Raw genomic sequence first — 23,951 nt, 5'->3', positions numbered from 1 at the left:
CTCAGCTCCGTACCTGGGTAATAGAAAGCAGGAGGTCTGGTATCTCTCTCTCAGGACTCGATATCCCAGCAACCCGCAAGGGCGGCTGAAAACACCGGAGCTGGATTTTCTCGGCTGGAGAAAAAGACAGCGTCTTCCTCAGTGCGTCAAAAGGGAGGGGCGGCGTCCGTGGGCTCTCGCATCAGCTGGGCTCTCGGGCAAGTAGATAGCCGCTCTGCTCAAAACCACCGTGTGTTTGCTTAAGGCAACGTTGGTATATTTATACCTGAAAGGTGCCGGGTTTGACGTAAGGTTGGACATGAGACGCCAATAAAGATGTCACTAAGAACTGGCCGTTCTTTCAGTGTTCGCAGGAGTTCTAGGACAAATCAAAACAGAAGCATGGGGATTTCCCCGGTTTCTGGAGGTTTGTTTTGTTTAAAGAACTCGTTGTACTATCTAGGAGCCTGGGGAAGTGACGCAAACAACTATCTGCACGTTGTCGTGGCCCACACCAGTCGGTGAACCCTATTATACATAAATGGGAAGAGGTAACTTTAAAATTATGCATTGTACAGTCCCATTACTCATTACTAATGCTCACGACCAAGAAGCACAATGATATGGCTTGCACCGATTGCTAAGAAATCATCATTACAGTGCGGCGCCACTTATGACACAATGCACTTACCTATCGATTGGAAGATAGGGAAGCAAAAGGCAAGTGTAAGGCAACTAAACAAAAAACATACAGGGAAACCTGGAAATCATTGTAGTTAGCTACCATGTGTTTGTCACTTGTAGGGAGTAGAACAATCGTGACGCAAACAAATATCTGCACGTTGTCGTGGCCCACACCAGTCGGTGAACCTTATTATACATAAATGGGAAGAGGTAACTTTAAAATTATGCATTACTCATTACTAATGCTCACGACCAAGAAGCACAATGATATGGCTTGCACTGATTGCTAACAAATCATCATTACAGTGCGGCGCCACTTATGACACAATGGACTCACCTATCGGTTCCGGAGCGGGTGTGTCAACCTGTGCGTCCACACCAACCGCAGCAATGACGGAAGGTAGATGCTTGGAGGAAGGTAAAGTCCAGGTAATGGGTTTGGTCCTCTACTGGTAGTTAAATAAAGCCATCCCTTGTATTTTGGAAGGACTCATTTTTTAAGCTTTGTCATTATGTGGTGTGTGAAGAATGGGTTTCTGATGCCCAGTGCCCCTACCGTCAGCTTCATAATAGGGGACTTTTTTTAGAAATGTGCGTACTAACTACCCCCAATCATATGCAAATGCAATGTAAATACAGGCTGCGGGCGAGCACTTCATGTTATTTTTTTTTTTTGTATGTTCTTATATAGCGCTCGAATCACTGGGAAGGCATCTCGGCGCTTGCCTTGGGAACCCGTCCTGGCTTTTCCCTGTGAGATAGCCCCTACAGGGCATCCCCAAGGTGAAAGCCAGGCATCCCGCCGTGGGGGGGCCGTTGTGGAGATTAAGCAAGCTTAATGCCCAGAGTTGCAGAGTGTGAACCCATGATTAGGACAGGCACCGAAGCGAGAATTATCGAGTCCGTGGAAATTTGAGCTCAAGACCCTGCCGCGTCGGGAATTGAACCCTGGTCCCGGGTCTGACCTCTGCTTCAGGGTCTGCCTGCTCTAACCAGTGAGCCACACTTCTCCACACCAGTGAGCCACACTTAGGGGACTTATAGGAATGTGCGTCTTTACTAACCCCTAAAAAAACAGGCTGCGAGTGTGGGGAGGGCAGTTTTTTTTGGGGGGGGGGGTAGAGGTATATGGCCCGGGGGTTCCCAAAGGTGAAAAGTCGGCCACGGGTAAAAAGCGGGAAGCACCTTTGAATATATGTTAGGAAACAAGGCCTAAGTAAGGTACTGTGAAACCGTGGGTAGCAGATGGTTTCCCACGGTGTGTTCTGATAATAAAGCTGCGTTATAATTAAGGCTCCGTGTTTTCTGTTTAAACAGATTTATACATATAAATACAGACGGAAAGCTTTTTGGTTTTTGTCTGTATTTATATATAGAAACGGGAAAATACTTACAAAATAATCCTGCCGCCTCTGTGCTACACCATGAAATCCGAGTTAGAGGTGCACAGGGGCTGCCAGAAGAAATCGGAAACTGCTGAATAAGTGCAGCTGAGAGTGCCGTGTCAGCAGAGACCCTCCAGCACCCCTCACAGTGGTTGCCATGCAAGGTTTAAATTGTTCGAGCAGCGATGTCCATTAAGAGGTGTGAAAACACCCCAGGACATCGGCTGCAGGCCCAGCAACATTTTGTTTTGTTTTTTGTATGGGAGGAAGGAGGTTGATGTGGCTGGGCACCGGGCAAACATACCTCCAACATCTATTAGCTGGCACTGACCTGATCAAAAAGGAGCGCATTTAGGACACCATTTTACAATATAATGGCTTGTTGAAGGTGGAGCGATGGTCCCATGACCTATTTTACCGTGCCTTAAAAACCCAACAGCCGAATTGAGAACATGTTGTCACTATTGAAAGTAAGTAATGTGATCTTTCTACCATAGTAGGGTGGAGAGACGCACTTGAACTGCGGCATTCAAAACAGGGGCCTAACTTTGTGTGCCAAGAGCAAGGCCCACATCGGGTGCAAAAATATATTTAAAATTAACAGTAGTCTTTTTTTTAAAATGTAGTTGGGATGGCGTTTTGAGGCAGAGGCACAGGAGTGTGGAGAGATTGGTGCTTGCGCTGTGGGGTAATGGGGGTGGTGGTGTGTGAGTGGCGTGGTTGCAGCTCGGAGATGTGCACACAGCCCTGACTGACTTGCACTCTGGCTGCGTGCTGATATTACCCCACTGAGGACCGAAGCAAAGCCCTCGCCTCCACGTCACAACGCCCTCTCTCACGGAGTGCAACACTGCAAGGAAACACTGTGGCCTGGAGAAAAGCGATAGCACCATTACCGCCCCCAATCTAGGACCTTACATAATATTTAACAAATAAACTATGGCAACAGATTTCAGGGAAAGAACTCCTAAAATGACATATCCTATATGGGCTTCCTAAAACCAATGAGTTCAGTAATGCATCCTAAATTAACCGGAAACGTGTTCCATACATGTAATACACAGCAGGGACTTTTTTTGCATGCTTCTTTGTGGTAATAGTAGGTTGTTGCATATGATCTCCAGGTCTTGTTTGGCATTATACTACCACTTGCTCTGGTCTCCACATGCCCTAGGCGCTAGAGAGGTTTCACTTCTCTGGGTAGGGATGGGGAGGGACTCCCCTCGCCTATCAGCCACCAGGCAGGAGAACATGCTTTCTTTCCCTCAGTAGGGGCATAGGGGTGGAACGATCCACATGCCTCCTCGGGTAGGAAGGAAATGACCTGCACTCTCAGAGGAAGGCAGGGTCGCTCCCAATATGTAAAGTGCGCTTAGCATAGGCTCCAATTGAAAAAAAAACAGCTAAACAACCTAGTGCATATGTGCATGTCAATTTAAATAAATGAGCAAAAATACTAGCTACAGTGTCTATTTTTTCTTGCTACAAAAATAAATAAGGATAAATACAGATAAAATGACCAACAAATAAATATGGATCAATACAGACGGAAATGTTAAAAAAAATACCATAAAACCGGGAGCCCTAGTTATAATCTTACAAAGGCACCTAGGCGGGCCAGAATAGTCCAGAGCAGGACCTGGCTGGTGTAATCAGGCTGGAATTTAAGGTGAAATGCGAGGTAGGAACCCCTGGGCAGTGAAAGCCGGGTGCTGGCTGCAATCTGGGAAGCCTGTCAGTCTCAGGTTTTGGTAAAATCGACTCACTTCCAGTGTTGAACTCCTCAGTGTAGGTCCTACTCAAGCCTGGATGCCAGGGAAGCTGGTATCGTGGTGCCAGTAGTGTCCATTTTAAATATCCAATCTGATTGTGTCGGTAGGGAAACAGGGAAGAAAGACTTGTGTGCGACTGGCATTTCGGGCGCCATCTTAGGAGGGTAAAACTTGAATTAGGTTGAAACCTGAAAAAAGGACTAGTGTCAGCCCAGATGCGGCGGCCATGTTGGAGTGGTTAAATTGTCTTAAAAGGTAATGCAATAATTTCTGCTGTTGATAATTCAGGGCCATATGGAAAGTTCAATGTGGAGGTAGTACCAATTAAACACTGTTCACTAGAGTGTGACACAATGGAGTGATGTTGGCCTGTACGCGATGTGGGTAGGAACGTACTTCTGATTGTCACAAGGTCACCTCTGACCATGGAATGTCGTTCCCTCCCCATAGGAGCTGCATACCCTTTGTGTACTGACTATGAGGAGGCCCAGCTGAAGATAATAAGGTGTCTATTTCAGATTGCTAATTGCAGACTAGGCACTTTTATGTGTGCTTGTGTGATTCGGTTAGGATGTAGGTTTGCAACCTGAGTCTGAACTCCTCTCAGAATCATAAATTGTGTTTAATGGAGGTCCCTCTAGCTGGCTGGTCTCTTGTTGGTGTACAAAGGAACACGTACCTTGCGCACTCAACAGAGGATGAGTAGATAGCTTCATTCTCTTCTTCTCGTTTGACCACCCAAAGGTGAGGCTCAGTTCTAGGGAAATGAGTCCTATCTCTGTTATGGACCTGTTTCTACATCTATCATTTCAGGCAGATCAGAAGTTGGAGGCCACAGATTCTGGGAGAAGGTTATTCCTCTTTTGCTGACCACTGTCAACAAGTTCTGATTGTCTTATTGTCTTATTCCAGAGGACAGGACCAGCCAAAGTGCCTTGTATGCTTGGATTTTTGTCTGACAGTGAGAACCTAGCCTTTATCAGAAGCTTTGCAAAAAAAAATGAGTTGTCTGGAACTGTAGTTTTTAGCATCCAGATGGACCATGGGGCCTCAAGGTGGCAAATGGAAAGGATAAGAGATAACCAAAATTTGCTACACGGGCCTGTTTTTTGCATTGTCTATACTAAACCCTAGGGCACAAGGTCAGTGGGTAGTAACTATGTTGATGGACTTTTTAAAAAGTAAATTGAAATAGATTACAGTGATTTCCCTTGACTGGAGTTGTCTTTCATATGTTTGATTTGGGGAGAATGTGGTGTAGGGTTGAAAGTCTGTATGTTTTCCTCTGCAGGAAACTTATGATACAAGCCCCTTGCTAGATGCTGTACATGTTTTGGATTTGTGCACCAAAAGAGTACCAGTCTATCTTGAGCAATATGAGTACCACCTAAGTGGTGATCCTTTTATCCTAGATGTTTAAGGACTCCATGACCATACCATTGCATTACAGCTGATATATAATTGCAAACTATAGGTCTTTTTCTCTGCTCTACAGTGGTGGACTGCCTACTGATTCTCCTTCTGTAAATCTGTGTAGTCTGTCATGATTTGGCCCTTGATTCCTTCTGCTTGTAAGAGGTGTGTGACAAGGGCTTTGGTACCTTTATGGCGGGGTGCCCTTGCATTAAGGTTCCCCTTTATGCATTGAGGTACTACACTTGTTGAGTGCCTTTTAGGCCGGATTACTAAATAGGCAGAGTAGGCACCATCCTATGGGCCACTACTCCTTTAAGGGACACCGTGACAGCGTATCAAAATAATATTGACTTGCTCTTGAAAAAAATTACAATCAAGCTTTCTTAAATTGTTTCTAAAACATGGAAAAAATGAATCAACTCAACCGGTCCGGTCCTCGGATGCTTGATTCCGGTCTGGGAAAGATATGGCTGTTGTAGTTCGGACTGGACTGTTCCCATGGGGCAACAGGGTCAGAGCTGATTTGCATAAAGCCATTATCTGACCCAGGGTGGTGTGGAGTGCAAAAAAACGATGGATTTGGGCCCAGATCTTTTGACTGGGGGAGTGTGTGACATTGATCCACATTCAGTCCATCACTTGTTGTTTTTTGCAATTGCCGCCCTAAGTGCGCTGGGGATGCCCAGACGTGGGTCCCAGGCACTCCACACCACTTGGAGTCAAGCTAGCCGGGCTGAAGAGAGGTGTTACCTCGAAACCGGTCCGGTCCTCGGATGCTTGATTCCGGTCTGGGAAAGATATGGCTGTTGTAGTTCGGACTGGACTGTTCCCATGGGGCAACAGGGTCAGAGCTGATTTGCATAAAGCCATTATCTGACCCAGGGTGGTGTGGAGTGCAAAAAAACGATGGATTTGGGCCCAGATCTTTTGACTGGGGGAGTGTGTGACATTGATCCACATTCAGTCCATCACTTGTTGTTTTTTGCAATTGCCGCCCTAAGTGCGCTGGGGATGCCCAGACGTGGGTCCCAGGCACTCCACACCACTTGGAGTCAAGCTAGCCGGGCTGAAGAGAGGTGTTACCTCGAAACCGGTCCGGTCCTCGGATGCTTGATTCCGGTCTGGGAAAGATATGGCTGTTGTAGTTCGGACTGGACTGTTCCCATGGGGCAACAGGGTCAGAGCTGATTTGCATAAAGCCATTATCTGACCCAGGGTGGTGTGGAGTGCAAAAAAACGATGGATTTGGGCCCAGATCTTTTGACTGGGGGAGTGTGTGACATTGATCCACATTCAGTCCATCACTTGTTGTTTTTTGCAATTGCCGCCCTAAGTGCGCTGGGGATGCCCAGACGTGGGTCCCAGGCACTCCACACCACTTGGAGTCAAGCTAGCCGGGCTGAAGAGAGGTGTTACCTCGAAACCGGTCCGGTCCTCGGATGCTTGATTCCGGTCTGGGAAAGATATGGCTGTTGTAGTTCGGACTGGACTGTTCCCATGGGGCAACAGGGTCAGAGCTGATTTGCATAAAGCCATTATCTGACCCAGGGTGGTGTGGAGTGCAAAAAAACGATGGATTTGGGCCCAGATCTTTTGACTGGGGGAGTGTGTGACATTGATCCACATTCAGTCCATCACTTGTTGTTTTTTGCAATTGCCGCCCTAAGTGCACTGGGGATGCCCAGACGTGGGTCCCAGGCACTCCACACCACTTGGAGTCAAGCTAGCCGGGCTGAAGAGAGGTGTTACCTCGAAACCGGTCCGGTCCTCGGATGCTTGATTCCGGTCTGGGAAAGATATGGCTGTTGTAGTTCGGACTGGACTGTTCCCATGGGGCAACAGGGTCAGAGCTGATTTGCATAAAGCCATTATCTGACCCAGGGTGGTGTGGAGTGCAAAAAAACGATGGATTTGGGCCCAGATCTTTTGACTGGGGGAGTGTGTGACATTGATCCACATTCAGTCCATCACTTGTTGTTTTTTGGTACCTTTATGGCGGGGTGCCCTTGCATGAAGGTTCCCCTTTATGCATTGAGGTACTACACTTGTTGAGTGCCTTTTAGGCCGGATTACTAAATAGGCAGAGTAGGCACCATCCTATGGGCCACTACTCCTTTAAGGGACACCGTGACAGCGTATCAAAATAATATTGACTTGCTCTTGAAAAAAATTACAATCAAGCTTTCTTAAATTGTTTCTAAAACATGGAAAAAATGAATCAACTCAAATAAACAAAATCTTTACATGAAAGACTCTATGGAGAAAATACTGTATATACTCGGGGCGATATCAAGCGGCGACGGTCCAAGCCAGATGTTCGTGAGGAGCTTCATGTGAAAATTCCGGAGGACGGCCAGCCACTTCAGCGACCCCTGTATGTCGACGTGGTTCCGAAGGTCTTTGCTGCGAGGTTCCCCGCGTCCCGACGGCTACGAAGGACTGCTGCCCTGACTATCGCCTTGTTTTGGACCCAGTGATCCTTGGTAGAGCGAAACGATAGACGAGTCTTCTAGCGACGTCACCGATCTTCAAATACTTCAGTCAAGTACAAGTGGAGCGTCTCCCAGTCCTTAGTTTGTCCTTAGTTTTTGGTATCCTTGAGATACGACTTGATTTGGTACTTGCAAGCCCCAAAGCCGAAGGACTCGTGTTTTCACGAGAAATATCGTAATAGATAAACCTTTGAAGTTTGAAGCTAGACTAGTGAGCGAAGATGCCTGGTTTTAGCAGACTTGGAAACTTGTTTTGTCTTGGTTATAATAAGGACTCCCGATTAGAGGATTCGTGTCCGGTTCCTCCAATTGGAACTCCAACGTATGAGCTCTATGTAAAACATGGCGTAGGTCCTATCACATATAATGAAGTGTGGATAAAATACACCCGTAAGGATGGTGTTTTAAAATGGCCCCAATATGGTAGTTTCGACTCAGAAGTTTTAGATAACCTAGAGGTCAAACTGTTCAAGAAGAAAGCCCGACCGGCGATGTTTGACTCTTTCCGCTTATGGCGTAAAGAGGCCAAACAGAAGGAAATTAAATTAGAAAAGAAGAATAGAGGAGGAGCTTCGCGCGATTCCAAGATGGACGCATGAGCTAAGAGCTCCCGGGACCCCTTCCACCTCCGGCGACTATCCTGTCATCTATCCTGATTCTGACGACGGATGTTTTTCATTGATGCCCTGCTGATGCCAGCGCTCTTTTCGTGACTTGTTTTGGCCGTCGCACGCTGACCTTACTGCGACCTGAACTTTGCGGCCTACCACGTATGCCAACCGGGGGCTCAAGTCCCCGAGGTACCCAGGTGGCAATCGAACAACAACGGCTGGTAGGCCACGCCCTCTGCCCTTGGTGTGCTTTCGGTTTCGTTTCTGCTCCTTGTGCCAGCCCACTTCCCGATCGGAGTTCTTACTCTGCAACTGCCAGTCTAGTGCTTGTGCTGTGCCCTTATTCACTCGCACTTCGGTGCCTGCCGCGACGGAGGTTGTTTTGCCCGAGTTTCGCACTTCCAGTTGGAGTTTCTCCCCGGTCATGACGGGCAGGACAGTTGTCGAGAGACGCGGCGCAAGAGGTTCGTCCCGAGGGGGGGCCACCCACTCTCAGACTATTGATCGCTTTACTCGACCTAAGGGCTCCCCGGGCGGATCGAGTGGTGCCCTGGAGGAAGCTGGGGACGGTGCTCCTGATGACGAGGAGCCTACTCTGAAAGACGTGATGGGCGCCATTGCAAGTCTTCAATCCAGTATGGGCCAGCAGTATGAAACCCTGGCTGCTAAAATAGACACAGTGGCGGTTGATGTTTCCCTCATCAGAGCGGACCTTGGGAAAACAAACGAGCGTGTCAAGTCTCTTGATCTTAAGACCGCTAGTCTGACCACGGATGTCTCGGACCTCCAGACCACGGTCCGTAATCTTCGGACCACTTGTGACCTATTTGCCCATCGGTTGGAGGATTTTGAGGGCCGGGCCAGGCGCAACAACGTCCGCATCGTTGGTGTCCCGGAGAATTCTGCCGATATGCCTGTTGATATCCTGGTGGAGGACCTTGTGTTGAAGCATCTTGCGGCGAAGGGCCTAAGTAAATTTTTTGCGGTCGAAAGGGCCCATCGTGTTCCGGGAGGCAAGCCGAAGCTGGGTGCCGCTCCACGGCCTATTATAGCTAGACTATTTAACTTTCGCGATAGAGACGCTATCCTGCAAGCATCGCGAACCACTGGGCCCATTAAATTTGAGAACGCTTCGATTAGTTTCTATCCAGACTTCACGCAAGCTGTCCAGAAACAGAGGATGGGCTTTACGGGCGTTAGGAGGCGCCTCAGGGACCTGGGACTGAAATATGCCATGCTTTTCCCGGCCCGCCTGAGAATCGAACATGCTGAGCGTGCCTTTCTCTTCGACCGCCCTGAGGTGGTGAGTGACTGGTTGGACACTTTACCGAAGCGTACCGAGGGCCCGGAAGACTCGAGAGGAGCCGAGGGAGGCATGGAGGACCAGGAGCAGTGAGTCTACGTTGGCAAGCCGGAATACATCGCAGGGGCTGCTGGACTGTGTTTTGAGTATTATGTGAATGCCCGGGGGTGTGGGGGGGTCTGAGGGATCTTCCTCCTCTGGGGATTTTTTTCTCTCTTTCTGTAGGTTAGTTTAATGGGGCGACAGGCACACTGCAAGTTGGGGTGGCTTTTGGGTCTACCGCAGGGGTGCAGGGTGGGGGGTTCGTTACTATTGGGTTCCTTGGGGGTGGGGGGGGGGCCTTTTTCTTCTTGTTTGTTTCGAGGCTGTGCTCTGTTTATCACTTGCTTTCACTTGACTGTTTCGAGGTGGAGAGTGCGGTCGGTTTGCTTCAGGGATGGGGGGTAGGGGGCTTAGGGTTTTGAGCTGGAATGTTAATGATCTTGGGGACAGGATAAAACGTGGGATTGTGCTGCAATACTTGAAGAGGTGCTCCCTGGATGTGGTCCTGCTTCAGGAGACCCATTTGGTGGGCAACACGTGCCACGCTTTGCACAGGAGAGGCTATCGTCTGGTGGCGCACTCCGGCTTCACCTCGGGATCGAGAGGGGCTGGTATCCTAGTCAAGCATTCCCTTCCCTTGGAGGTGAATACCACACTGTTAGATGATAGGGGCCGCTATGCTGGCATTACCGGGAGATGGGAGGGGAAATTGATCTCCATACTATCTATTTATGTTCCGCCTGGGCTGCAGTCTGCTACGTTCGCTGACTTGGGCGAGATCATTCTGGGCTTGCCCGAAGGCTTGCTTGTGCTGGGCGGCGACTTCAATTCAGTGGCAAATGGTGAGAGTGATCGTAGCCCCCCCCGGCTCCTCCCTGCATCGCAGTTGTGGTTGGGGAAGTTCCTTGATGCCTTTGGGTTGGCCGATTGTTGGAGGCAGCTGCACCCTGGCCAACTTCAGTATACCTTTCATTCGGGGGCTCACGGAAGTCTCTCGAGACTTGATTATATTGTCGTGCCTATGGTGCAGTTGGCCTCGGTGCGTGAAATCAGACACTTGGCTAGGGGGATCTCGGACCATTCCCCAATATGGTTTCACTTAGACGTTTGTTTGGGGACGGGGGGCCGTATCGCCCCGATCAATCCTAGGCATTTCCAGAACCCTAGACTCAGATCCGAGGTGGTCAAATGTGTGGACTATTATTTTGCAGAAAATGAGGGATCTGTCTCCTCCCCTGTTTCACTGTGGGAGGCCTATAAGACGGTGATCCGAGGTCAGACCTTGTCCCTTGTGGCCGATGAGAAACGGCGCAACGAAGAGGAGGTGGTGAGTTTGGAATCTGAGATTGCGGTGCTGGAGGGGCGATTGGAGGCTGGAGTGACGCCTGAGATTCTGCATGTTTTGGCTCTTAAGCAAACTGAATACAGGGCACTTGTGACTGCTGCTGCTGAGGCGATGCATCGCGTGCAGCAAGGGCGACTTTATGATGTGGGTGATAAGGCCGGGAAGTTGATTGCGTGGCTGGACAGGAGAGACAGATTGAATCGTGTGGTGCCAGTGATTGAGGGAGATGATGGAGTGCGAGTCGTGGACCCGGTGGAGATAGTTGAGGTGTTTGCTCAGCATTTTCGGGTCGTATATGCCCCGGTTTCGGGCCTCCCGGAGGAGGACTCGTGCTTGTTACTTCGCGACCTTGCGCTGCCCAGTCTCTCGGAGTCTGACGGGGTGTTAATGGAGGCTGATTTTTCCGCTGATGACGTTGCGCTTGCCATTCGCTCCCTTCGTTCGGGGAAGGCTTCGGGCCCTAATGGTATACCGGTTGAGTTGTATAAGTTGTGTCCAGACAAAATGGCGCCGTATTTGCTGTGTATGTTTGCGGCCTCGCGAGATCTTGGCTCTCTTCCCAGGGACCAGAGGCTGGCTTCCATCGTGCTCATTCATAAAGATGGTAAGCCCCGCGAGCGTTGCTCTTCGTATCGTCCAATCTCCCTTCTGAACGCTGAACCTAAGATATTGGCAAAAATACTGGCAAATCGACTGGTCACGGTGAGCAGCGGACTGGTTCACCCAGATCAGTCCGGTTTTATTCCCCAGCGCAATACTGCTCTCAATCTTCGCCGTCTGCATGGCGTCATCGCGAGGGCGGGATCTCTTCGTGAGCCGGCCATCTTGGTTTCTCTCGATGCTTCGATGGCCTTTGACACGGTTGAGTGGCCGTATTTGTAGGCCACCCTCGCCAAGTTCGGTTTTGGCCCTAAATTCATCACCTGGGTTAAACTCCTGTATGAACAGCCACTTGCGCAGGTGGTGGTTAATGGCAGAGCCTCGGCGCCCTTCGCCCTCGGGCGTGGCATGAGGCAGGGCTGTCCTTTGTCGCCGTTGTTGTTCGCGCTTGCGCTTGAACCGCTGGCCGCCTGGCTTCGGTGGGAACCCTCTCTAAAAGGTATTCGTTGGTCTCCGGATTTTGAAGACCGAGTCTCTCTCTATGCCGATGACATCCTGTTATATCTGACGTCCCCCCGCAAATCGCTGGGAGTTCTCATTGACGTATTGCGCTCTTTTGGCCGCAACTCTGGGTTGGTTATCAATTGGTCTAAATCCTGTATCTTTCCGCTTACTAGTGACCCTCTTTCTCTGCCCCGAATATGTCCGATCCCGGTCTGCACTGATGGTTTTAAATATTTGGGGATTTATATTTCACTTGACCCTGTGCTGCGTTATGATCGGAATTTGCTGCCTCCGCTCGCTCTGCTCCGGTCGGACGTTGCGGCGTGGTGTAATCTGCCCCTATCCCCCTTGGGACGTGCGGCATTGTTCAAAATGATGTCCCTCCCCCGGTTCTTGTATGCCGTCCAAAACACGCTAGATTTGGTGCCGGCTAACTATTTTCGTGAAATAGAGTGCCTCCAGAGGAAACTGGTGTGGGCTGGTCGGCCCCGTATAGCATTGGCCAAACTCACCCTACCCTGGTATGACGGGGGCATCGCATTACCCGACATACGACGATACTATTGGGCATCCCAGTTGAGTGCCGTGAACCATGCTATGTATGGTCCTGTCCCGAATCCGGCTTTTGAAATGGACCGATGGCTCTTACCTGGGAGGGATTACTATAGGGCATTTTATTCTAGGAGTGCTAGGAGGAACTTGACGGGTCCCACGGCAGTGGCGGTGTGGGTTTGGAGCAGCGCGACCGCGGCTACCGGGTGGACAGATAGGCTTACAGGGGCGACCCCTTTATTTGCTGCGGAGAGGCTGGGTGAACTATGGACGTCAAAGGGGTTCGATAGATGGGATCTCATCGGGATTAGTAAATTGAGCGATCTTTGGGTTAAGGATAGAGTGAAGACCTTTGCGGAACTACAGCAGGAGTATGGTCTGCATGACTCGGAATTTTTTCGATATCTTCAGGTTCGCCACGCCGTTGGGTCGGTTTTTCCGGCCGGTTCTGATATTCCGGAGAGTTCCCCCCTGGAGGATAGGGTGCTGGACGGTCATGTTCCAGACAGCACTATTTCTCTTATTTATAAAAAAACTCATTAATGTTCGGTCGGACTTGCTGGTCCATTTGCGTGGCGCCTGGACTGCCGATGGGCTGGAGCTAGACGATGAAGATTGGCAGGCTGCGGTGTCCTCTCCTAAAGAGGTGGCGATTCCGGCGCGCTTGAGACTTGTTCAGCTGAAAGTCCTGCACCGTGTCTATGTCACTGGTCCTCGACTGATGCGTATGGGTTTTTCTGATGATGGACTGTGTCGGCGGGGTTGTGGTATGCTTGCTACTTTCCTTCATATTGTATGGGAGTGCCCGGTGGTTGAGTCCTTCTGGAGGGGAGTGCATGAAGTGATGAATGTTCGACTGATACCTGAACCTAGGCGCTGTCTCTTGAATGTGTGGGAACCGACCGACTGTAATGTTGCTCAGACTCAATGGGTGACTCTAGGCAACATGATCGCAAAGAGGGACATTGCGCAGTTATGGGGGTCTCAGAGGGCTCCCTTGGTCTCCGGATGGGAAGACAACATGGACTGGTGCATGTTCAGAGAGAAAATTGTCTACATTTCCCGTGGCAGGCCCCAAAAGTGGGGTAGGATATGGAACCAGTGGAATGCATTCCGTGGGGACATCTGTGAACCCCCCTTCGTAGATCCCCCTGATACTCCTTGTTCCCCTTGACTGTACACTCCGGCTCTCACATGTACAGTTTATCGATATTTTCCCCGGCTCTGGGCTCCCGTTCTGTCCCTCCCTCCCTTTCTTTTTCCTGTCCTGAACCATCTCCTGTCTCCCTTGTTGTTTCCTGACCGCCTCCTCCTGCCACACACGAAACGACCATAATGATCGGAGTGCAGCCTTGTTTCTTTTGTTGTTTGAATGTTATAAAATGAAACCGCTCGTATCCTGTCATTTGGAACTTAACGATCTTCTTACCATGGCTGCCGGACCCCTGGTTGTCGGCTGATGAGCTGTGTATTATGTTATACCTTGTGATGTTTTCCTGGCCGGCCCGAAGGGTTGTAGGCGAGAATCTGTACATCCATAATTTTGCTAATAAAGGTTTTTTCAAAAAAAAAAAAAAAGAAAAGAAGAATAAGAGGGAAAGAGGTATTTCAGTAATGCAAGCCGCGATAAAATTTAAAGACAACGAAGAGGATCGAATAAGTGAGCAGTTGCACAGGCAACGTAAAATGGCAATAGATAAATGCTATCCTGTTTTACCATCTCTTCAGCAAGAGACAGTAAAAGAGCGTGAAAAAGATCCATTAATGGCTCATTTGCTAAGTTCGCCACCACCCTATGCGCAAAATGCCACAGCACGTCCGCAACCTTTAGTTGCACCTCTGGTAGCTGTTATACCAGCTCCTCTACAGCACTCACCAGCTACTCTTCAGCTGGCTTCTATTTCTCTAGTGCAGCCTCCTCAAGGCTCACCAATCACATCTACTTCTCCTACTGTTCCTTCTACAACTTCGCCTAGCGCACCTTCTATTTCTTCTGATACTAGTTCTGCGAACGCTTCTGTTTCTGCTTTTCGTGACTCTGTTCTGCCACCAGTTATTCCTCCGCTTTCACCTATCGTCTGGCATAAAATGGCCAGCATTGTTACTAACATTCCTTCACCACTGTTTCGGTCGCCTAAATCGACCCCTAATACGGGACAAAGACGAAGCCAAATGCCTGATTATCAAGAGAGGGAATGCCTGAATAAGTTAGCACGGAATTGGGCTCTGGATACAGCCAGATATGATGTAGAGTCCGTCATGAACGTTTTCCGTCAATGGGATGAACCGACGCAAAGATATGTTTTTGAACAGATGTGTGATTTTCTGTGTGAGGATTTGGAAGATAATGGTCAAGAGAGCAACGCTCGAGAGTTGTGTAATGTACGATTTAAATTTGGGAAAGGCATGATTGTAGGTCCCGATGTCGACAAAGCAGTTGAGGTATTATTATCATATCGAAGTACAGGTGGTAACTCTGGGTCATCGTCTGAATGTGGTACGTCTAGTAGGAAAAGAGCGAAACAGTACCCCATGAGAGAGGTTCCTCCAGTTTGGAGGGAAGGTGATGCGAATGCTAATCCACCAATTCTGCCCCATTTCCAGCGTGTATGGGTACATGTCCCATGGAAAAGATCGGAAGTATTAGCACTCAAGCAGTCACTACCTGACCCTCGTAAGAACCCCACTGGGTATTATAAGGAGTTATCGCAAACTGCAAGCTCATGTATAATGAATTTAGCGGATGTAGACATGTTATTTTGAAACGTTGTTCCACATCCTTTATGGAGCAAGATACGTCATACGGATCACGATCAGGAACTAGGTGACTCGCGGGCGAACATTGCGACTACAGATGCTAGACAAATCGGTGGTTTTAAACCTGAGCCGTTAATAGCCGAACTTCCCGGTAGAATTATAGCGTACATGAAGACAATAATGTCTGAAGTACGCGTAAATTGGGACAAGCTATCAGAGTGTAAACAAAAGAAAGATGAGAATGTGTCTGACTTTTTCACAAGATTTGAGGAAACATTCATCGACCACAGTGGTCAAGATATGGCTACCGAGGGTGGCCAAAGATTGTTTGTGGACAAGTTCGTACATAATTTGCTCCCTGAACTATGTAATAAACTAAAAGACTCTGAGAGTGCTTGGGCTGTCTCTACGTCAGCGCAGATTTTAGCTACGGCCCAGTACTATGAAAATAGGCGTAGGGATGAGCTAGACAAGGCAGATAAAAAGACGAAAGATTTGAAAACTAAGGTTCTCCTCCAGCAGGCCTATCCGCCTCGCACGGCTAGTCAGCCCGACTATCAACCACGACAGCAGTATTCGAGGAACGCGCAAGGTAACGAGTTTTCCCATCAGCGTCCTACATATGGCCCGAATCAATGTGCGTATTGCAAGGAAGAGGGTCATTTTAAAGGTAATTGTCCGGCTCTTGCGCGACGTTTAAACGGTGCTCAAGGTGTAAGGGGAAGAGGTGTTCAGCATGCCCCTAGAGGTAGAGGCCGTGGAAATTTCACTCAGAATACAACTTCTTTTCCGCCTCAGAAGTCCATGAATAGCTTTGACCAACAGAATAATTCATCGTCTAAGTCAGCTCAGTACTATGCTGACGACTATTACGCCGAACACGAGAATGAGGGTAATGATTGCTAGGACAGCCATGGACAAAGAGAGGGAGTTGTTTCAGTTCCGGTAGATCAGAATGGACCTTATGTCGAGGTGATTACCTCAGGAGTGTCAGAGCCATTTCTGCTGGATACTGGTGCTACAAAAAGTTCTATTATGCACTCGAAACTTCCTGGCGCACCTTTGTCTGGCGAAATGAATGTCTCAGTAGGTTTCTCTGGCGCCCCTGTTAGAAACCCGATCTCTAGTCCTATATCCCTTTCTGTTGGCCCATGCGAATTAGAAGCACCCCTCATTTTGACAACAGGTTGTGGTGAAAATTTGTTAGGTTTGGATTTACTAAAAAGGTTATATGCGACCTTGTACTGTTCTCCCTCGGGAGTACAACTTACTTTAGGTAAGAAGGTCATTTCTTCGATGTATTTGTCAAAGGAAAATATTCCAACTGAATTATTGTCACTTCCTGATATACTTTGGGCTAATGGTTCTAATGATGTAGGTCGTTTGGAGATAACACCATATGTCATAACTTTGAAAGCCGACGTTAGGTTGCCACGTATTCCCCAATACAAAATATCTAGCGAATGCGAAAAAGCATTGTTGAAAATTGTTTATGATTTGATTGATAAAGACGTCATCGAAGAAATGACAGGAAATGTCTGTAACAGTCCGGTTTTGCCTGTCTTAAAACGCACTGATCATTTACAACCGCCTGCATACAGATTCGTGATCGACCTCAGAGAAGTGAACAAGGTAGTTATTCCACAGTTTCCAGTCGTCCCCGACATTACTGCTTTGTTGACAATGGTTCCAGCTTCAGCAAATTGGTTCTCGGTGATTGACCTGAAGAACGCTTTCTTCAGCATCCCGATTGCTGAGGAGAGTAGAGACATTTTCGGCTTCAATTTAGGAGGACGAAGCTTCCGCTTCAAGTGCGCTCCTCAAGGCTACTGCGAAAGCCCATCAATATTCAGTCAGGCCCTGAAAACACAACTGGACACGATTATTCTACCAGATGGTTCGACTCTGATTCAGTATGTCGACGATCTGCTGATCGCCGCAGACACTAAGGAAATTTGCAAGCGAGCTACATTGTCATTATTACGTCACTTATGTGACATGAAGCACAAAGTATCCCTCTCCAAACTACAATTTTCCCGACAAGAAGTAACCTACTTAGGTCACATCTTGTCGAAGGAGGGAAGGAGACTGACACCAGAAAGAATACAGGCAATTGCAGAACTGAGTGCCCCAAGGACACAGAGAGAAGTTCGAGTCTTTTTGGGCATTACATCGTACTGTAGACAATGGATACCGAATTTCTAACTACTAGCTAAACCATTGCTGGCACTACTCCGTAAAGATACGCCCAATCCTATGCCCTGGTCTGAAGATTGTCAGACAAGTTTCCACAAGTTGCGTGATGCATTGTGTTCGGCTCCTGTGTTGGGAAACCCCAACTACAGTAAGCCTTTCACATTATATGTCCATGAGAAGGAAGGCTGTGCATTATCAGTCTTAACACAACACTTTGGGGACAAACAGCGCCCATGCGCGTATTTTTCGGCAACTCTAGATCCTGTGGCTAAGGCACTACCAAGTTGTCTGAGAGCCACCGCCGCAGCAGCTGTCTGCATTCGACAGTCTGCTGGATTAGTCATGAATAATACTCTGATTGTTATGGTTCCACATGCAGTAGACATTTTACTAAACAGGACAAAGACACAACACCTTACTAGCGCTCGACTATCCAGTTACGAACTTACACTGCTAGCATGTCACATACACATAAAGAGGTGTGATACACTCAACCCTGCTACACTATTACCCATCCCGACAGAAACAGACACAGACAAGATTGATAAACATGACTGCTGCTTCAAGACAGAAGAAGAGACAAAAGGGAGAGTAGACTTACAGGACACTCCCCTTCCTGAATGCAACGATACTTTATGGGTTGATGGTTCATGTTTCAAGTTACGGAATGGTGATACGACTGCCGCATATGCCGTAACAACATTACACACCATTATAGAGACCGCACGTATTTCCCACAACTCTGCACAAGCTGCGGAAATTATTGCACTTACCAGAGCATGCGTGTTAGCAAAAGGAAAGCGAGTGAATGTGTACACTGACAGCCAATACGCCTTTGGCGTGGCTCACAGTTTTGGGAGATTATGGCGTGAACGTGGCTTCCTTACATCACATGGTGCAAAGATACAACATGGTCAGCTAGTTAATGAGCTCCTTGAATCACTGACCATGCCACTACAAGTTGCCATTATAAAATGCAGTGCACACAAGAAAATTCAAGACGATGTTGGCCGCGGGAATGCATTTGCAGACGGGGTTGCGAAAGAGACCGCAAGGAACACGATGAGTCGAATGTATGTAGCGGGTCCCGCTAGATGTATTGCTGATGTGGGAATGTGTGAGGACACTATTGAAAGCGTGAAATCTATACAAGCTGAGGCAACTGAGAATGAGTTGAATGAGTGGAGAGAAAGTAAGGGTAGATTGGATGCGAATGGTTGTTGGGTCGAATTATCGGAACACCAGCGATGGCTGCTACCTAATGCATACGTATTTGCAGTAGTAACAATGGCTCACGGCATGGCACACATCAGTTCGAAAGGAATATGTAAGCTATTGGCCCCAGTATGGCAGAATAGCAATATCCCAAAATATGCAGAAAATGTGGTCAGAAACTGTATGATATGCCTGAAACACAATCCCGGTAAAGGAACTCCAACTCCAGCTGGTCATTTTGCGCCTCCTACGTATCCGTTCAAGGTTTTGCAGCTCGATTTCATCCACATGGAGAGGTGCAACAATCTAAAGTATGTGCTAGTTGTTGTTTGCGCCTTTTCAAGGTGGGTGGAAGCGTACCCCCTTAAAGACAATACCGCTTTGACAACTGCCAAAGCTCTTGTCAAAGAGTTCTTCCCGAGATTCGGTATGCCTAGAATTGTCTGGAGTGATAATGGAAGTGAATTCATAGGACGACTGATGAAGAGAGTGTGTGAGTGTCTAGGCTAAGCATGGGCGTAAAATCCGCTCCGCTCGCGGATTTTTCGGATTTTCGGCAAATTCGCAATCCGTGAACGCTCGCGAATTTGTCGAAAATCCGTGAATCCGCTCGCGGCGGATTTTTTGCTTGGTTGCGGCGCGCGGCGTGGTGCACGGCGTTCACTTTCCGTCATTTGGCGTTTGCCGAGTTGTTTTTCTTTGCGAGTGACGTGCCATTTTAGATCTTGCTGCGTGTTCCCGCGGGAGTTTGGCGCCCGCGAATACGTACTCGCGGCTTGCCACCTTGCACAGCACACCTCGCGAGAGTTCGCAATTGCGAACACGTAGTTGCGGCGGAAAGGAACAATCTCGCACTTGCGAAATAGAGATTTTGCAATTTCGCACAAGAAAATCACCAGCAAACAGGATAAACCTTCAGAAAATTATGATTTTTATCAGAATCACTCCTCAGGTTGACATTTGCATGGCCTTTTTTTTTGCAAGGAGTCCATTTTGGGGGGGGGGGGAGGAAGGAAGTGCCCCACAGTCTCCAACTTCCTGTTCCTGTCCAGCAGGCTCCTCCCAGTGCTTTGTCCATCTCCTGGTCACTTTCATTTGGATCTGGAGCTGGAAGGATTACTTTTTGTGGGTGCTGCTGGATATTTGGATTTGAGGCCTTTTTGACTGTCTTTGGATCACTTTTGGATTAGAAATCAACTTTCACAAGTAAGTTTGTTTGGGGCATTACAGTTGCTGCAAGTAAAATTTTGGAACTTTTTCAGAACATTAAATAAATTATATTGTGGGTAGCCACAGTATCCAGTAGGACCAGGGTTGGTTAGGGGTGCATGATACAACTGTTTTGTTGAATTTAAACACCATTGAGGACATGGATGGGCTGGGATTGTGCTGATTTTTGTCCTTTTTTTGGGCCTGCTGATGTGGCCCTTTGCCCAGGGGTGGTGAGTGTTGCATGGGCCTAGTCTTTCTGTGGGGTGTCTTCTTGAATTTAAACATAATTGAGGCCATGGATGGGCTGGGATTGTGCTTATTTTATAGTTTTTTGTCGTTTTTGGGGGGGTGCTGGTGTGGCCTTTTGCCCAGGGGTGGTGGTGCATGGACTGAGTGTGCCTGTGGTGTGGTCTCACTCTCTTTAATGTAAACATCATGGATGGCATTGGATTGTGGTCATTTCTGGCTGTTTTTCTGTTTTTTGGGGGTGTACTGTTGATGTGGACTGGCCATGTGGGTGGTGGTGGTGGCCATCTTGAGTGCTGGCTGGTACAGGCAACATGTGCTTGGGGTGTAAGGGGCAATTTTGAGGAGAGGCAGTGTCTGAGGCCTGCACTTATTTTGCCTACTTTTCATCCATTATGCCCAGGGGTAGTGAGTGTTGCATGGGCCTAGTGTTTCTGAGGGGTGTCTTCTTGAATTTAAACACCATTGAGGCCATGGATGCGCTGGGATTGTGTTTATTTTATTGTTTTTTGTCGTTTTTGGGGGGCTGCTGGTGTGGCCTTTTGCCCAGGGGTGGTGGTGCATGGACTGAGTGTGCCTGTGGTGTGGTCTCACTCTCTTTAATGTAAACATCATGGATGGCATTGGATTGTGGTGATTTCTGGCTGTTTTTCTGTTTTTTGGGGGTGTACTGGTGATGTGGACTGGCCATGTGGGTGGTGGTGGTGGCCATCTTGAGTGCTGGCTGGTACAGGCAACATGTGCTTGGGGTGTAAGGGGCCATTTTGAGGAGAGGCAGTGTCTGAGGCCTGCACTTATTTTGCCTACTTTTCATCCATTATGCCCAGGGGTAGTGAGTGTTGCATGGGCCTAGTGTTTCTGAGGGGTGTCTTCTTGAATTTAAACACCATTGAGGCCATGGATGGGCTGGGATTGTGCTGATTTTATTGTTTTTTGTCGTTTTTGGGGGGCTGCTGGTGTGGCCTTTTGCCCAGGGGTGGTGGTGCATGGACTGAGTGTGCCTTTGGTGTGGTCTCACTCTCTTTAATGTAAACATCATGGATGGCATTGGATTGTGGTGATTTCTGGCTGTTTTTCTGTTTTTTGGGGGTGTACTGTTGATGTGGACTGGCCATGTGGGTGGTGGTGGTGGCCATCTTGAGTGCTGGCTGGTACAGGCAACATGTGCTTGGGGTGTAAGGGGCCATTTTGAGGAAAGGCAGTGTCTGAGGCCTGCATTTATTTTGCCTACTTTTCATCCATTATGCCCAGGGGTAGTGAGTGTTGCATGGGCCTAGTGTTTCTGAGGGGTGTCTTCTTGAATTTAAACACCATTGAGGCCATGGATGGGCTGGGATTGTGCTGATTTTATTGTTTTTTGTCGTTTTTTTGGGCCTGCTGGTGGGGCCCTTTGGCCAGGGGTGGTGAGTGTTGCATGGGCCTAGTCTTTCTGTGGGGTGTCTTCTTGAATTTAAACATAATTGAAGGTCATGGATGGGCTGGGATTGTGCTGATTTTATTGTTTTTTGTCGTTTTTGGGGGGCTGCTGGTGTGGCCTTTTGCCCAGGGGTGGTGGTGCATGGACTGAGTGTGCCTGTGGTGTGGTCTCACTCTCTTTAATGTAAACATCATGGATGGCATTGGATTGTGGTGATTTCTGGCTGTTTTTCTGTTTTTTGGGGGTGTACTGTTGATGTGGACTGGCCATGTGGGTGGTGGTGGTGGCCATCTTGAGTGCTGGCTGGTACAGGCAACATGTGCTTGGGGTGTAAGAGGCCATTTTGAGGAGAGGCAGTGTCTGAGGCCTGCACTTATTTTGCCTACTTTTCATCCATTATGCCCAGGGGTAGTGAGTGTTGCATGGGCCTAGTGTTTCTGAGGGGTGTCTTCTTGAATTTAAACACCATTGAGGCCATGGATGGGCTGGGATTGTGCTGATTTTATTGTTTTTTGTCGTTTTTTTGGGCCTGCTGGTGGGGCCCTTTGGCCAGGGGTGGTGAGTGTTGCATGGGCCTAGTCTTTCTGTGGGGTGTCTTCTTGAATTTAAACATAATTGAAGGCCATGGATGGGCTGGGATTGTGCTGATTTTATTGTTTTTTGTCGTTTTTGGGGGGCTGCTGGTGTGGCCTTTTGCCCAGGGGTGGTGGTGCATGGACTGAGTGTGCCTGTGGTGTGGTCTCACTCTCTTTAATGTAAACATCATGGATGGCATTGGATTGTGGTGATTCCTGGCTGTTTTTCTGTTTTTTGGGGGTGTACTGTTGATGTGGACTGGCCATGTGGGTGGTGGTGGTGGCCATCTTGAGTGCTGGCTGGTACAGGCAACATGTGCTTGGGGTGTAAGGGGCCATTTTGAGGAGGGGCAGTGTCTGAGGCCTGCACTTATTTTGCCTACTTTTCATCCATTATGCCCAGGGGTAGTGACTGAGTGTTGCATACTTGCATGTCCCACTCCCTAGTCTTTCTGTGGGGTGTCTTCAATGTAAACATCATGGATGGCATGGGATTGTGCTCATTTTTCTGTGCTTTGTCGATTTTTTGGGGTGTATAACTGAACTGATGTTCCTCTGTCTTCCATTGCTTTTAGGTGCACAAAAAGACTCAAGAGAACCACCAGTGCCAGGAAGACGTCCTGCAGCGGTGTGTGTGTGCAGCATAACGTCACGCGACGTCACGTCTGGACACAGAACCCTCTGCAACTCGTGCAACTGCTGCCGTGCTGACCTGCTCTGAAGAAGATGGCCCCAAAAAAAGTAACCCGTAGCTCCTCTAGCAAGAAAGGTGCCAGTAAGGAGCAGAAGAAGCAAGTTACCAAGGACACTGGTGTGCTGCCCGCCCCTTTTTTTGGGAGTAAAAAAAAAAGTATGCCTGCAGCAGCAGCAGCGGGATCTGCTGGGGACCAAGCTGGCAGCAGCACCCCCGCTCCATTGGGCTCAGTGCCACCACCACCACCACGCCAACTTAAGTCCAAGCCCTTGAGTGCTGCAGAGGCAGCCAGTATAGTTCTTCAATCACCATCGACCAGTGATGTTGGCTCATCGCAAGAAAGCAGCAGCAATGTCCCTCAATCAACACAGGTTGTTGTAGCTCATCTGACGAGTGTTGAACAACCACAGCCGCAACAACAATCACATGTGCAAGTACAAGCCCAAGTACATGTGGAAGGAGAGGCAGCGCAAGGAGATGCGCAAGCAGAGGTGCATGGAGGGTCACAAGTGCCCACAATAGTTGTTCCTCCCGAAGTAGGGGCACATCAGGAAATCGACAATCAAGGCGAGGTATCATTTGAGGAAGCCACTCCTCCTGATGATCCTTCATTGTCTTCCACACCCCTAGCAAGGAAGAGATCAAGGGTGGTGTCTACATCTTCTTCAAGCACACCTCCTTCTGATGATACGGATCAAACTTGGGAACCAGCACCACAGCCGTCTGAGAGTGAGGCACACCATGATCCGACAAAGGTAGTTAAGCGTAAAAGGAAGCTCGTCCAAAGTCTCAGAGTTATGGAGTGTGATGAGTCTCAACAAGAAGTGGCGGATACTGCTGCTGATGAAGACTCTGCCAACGACGACCCAGTCATCATAAAGGTCACTGCAGCCCCAGCGGGCATGCAGCAAACAGACATTTTGACCCTAGCCCGAAGAGCTGCTGAGTGTGATG

This window comes from Lissotriton helveticus, chromosome 7 (assembly GCF_964261635.1).
Source record: "Lissotriton helveticus chromosome 7, aLisHel1.1, whole genome shotgun sequence".
NCBI classification, from domain to species: Eukaryota; Metazoa; Chordata; class Amphibia; order Caudata; family Salamandridae; genus Lissotriton; species Lissotriton helveticus.
The sequence above is the reverse complement of the archived record's forward strand: the minus strand, read 5'-3'. Positions refer to the sequence as shown.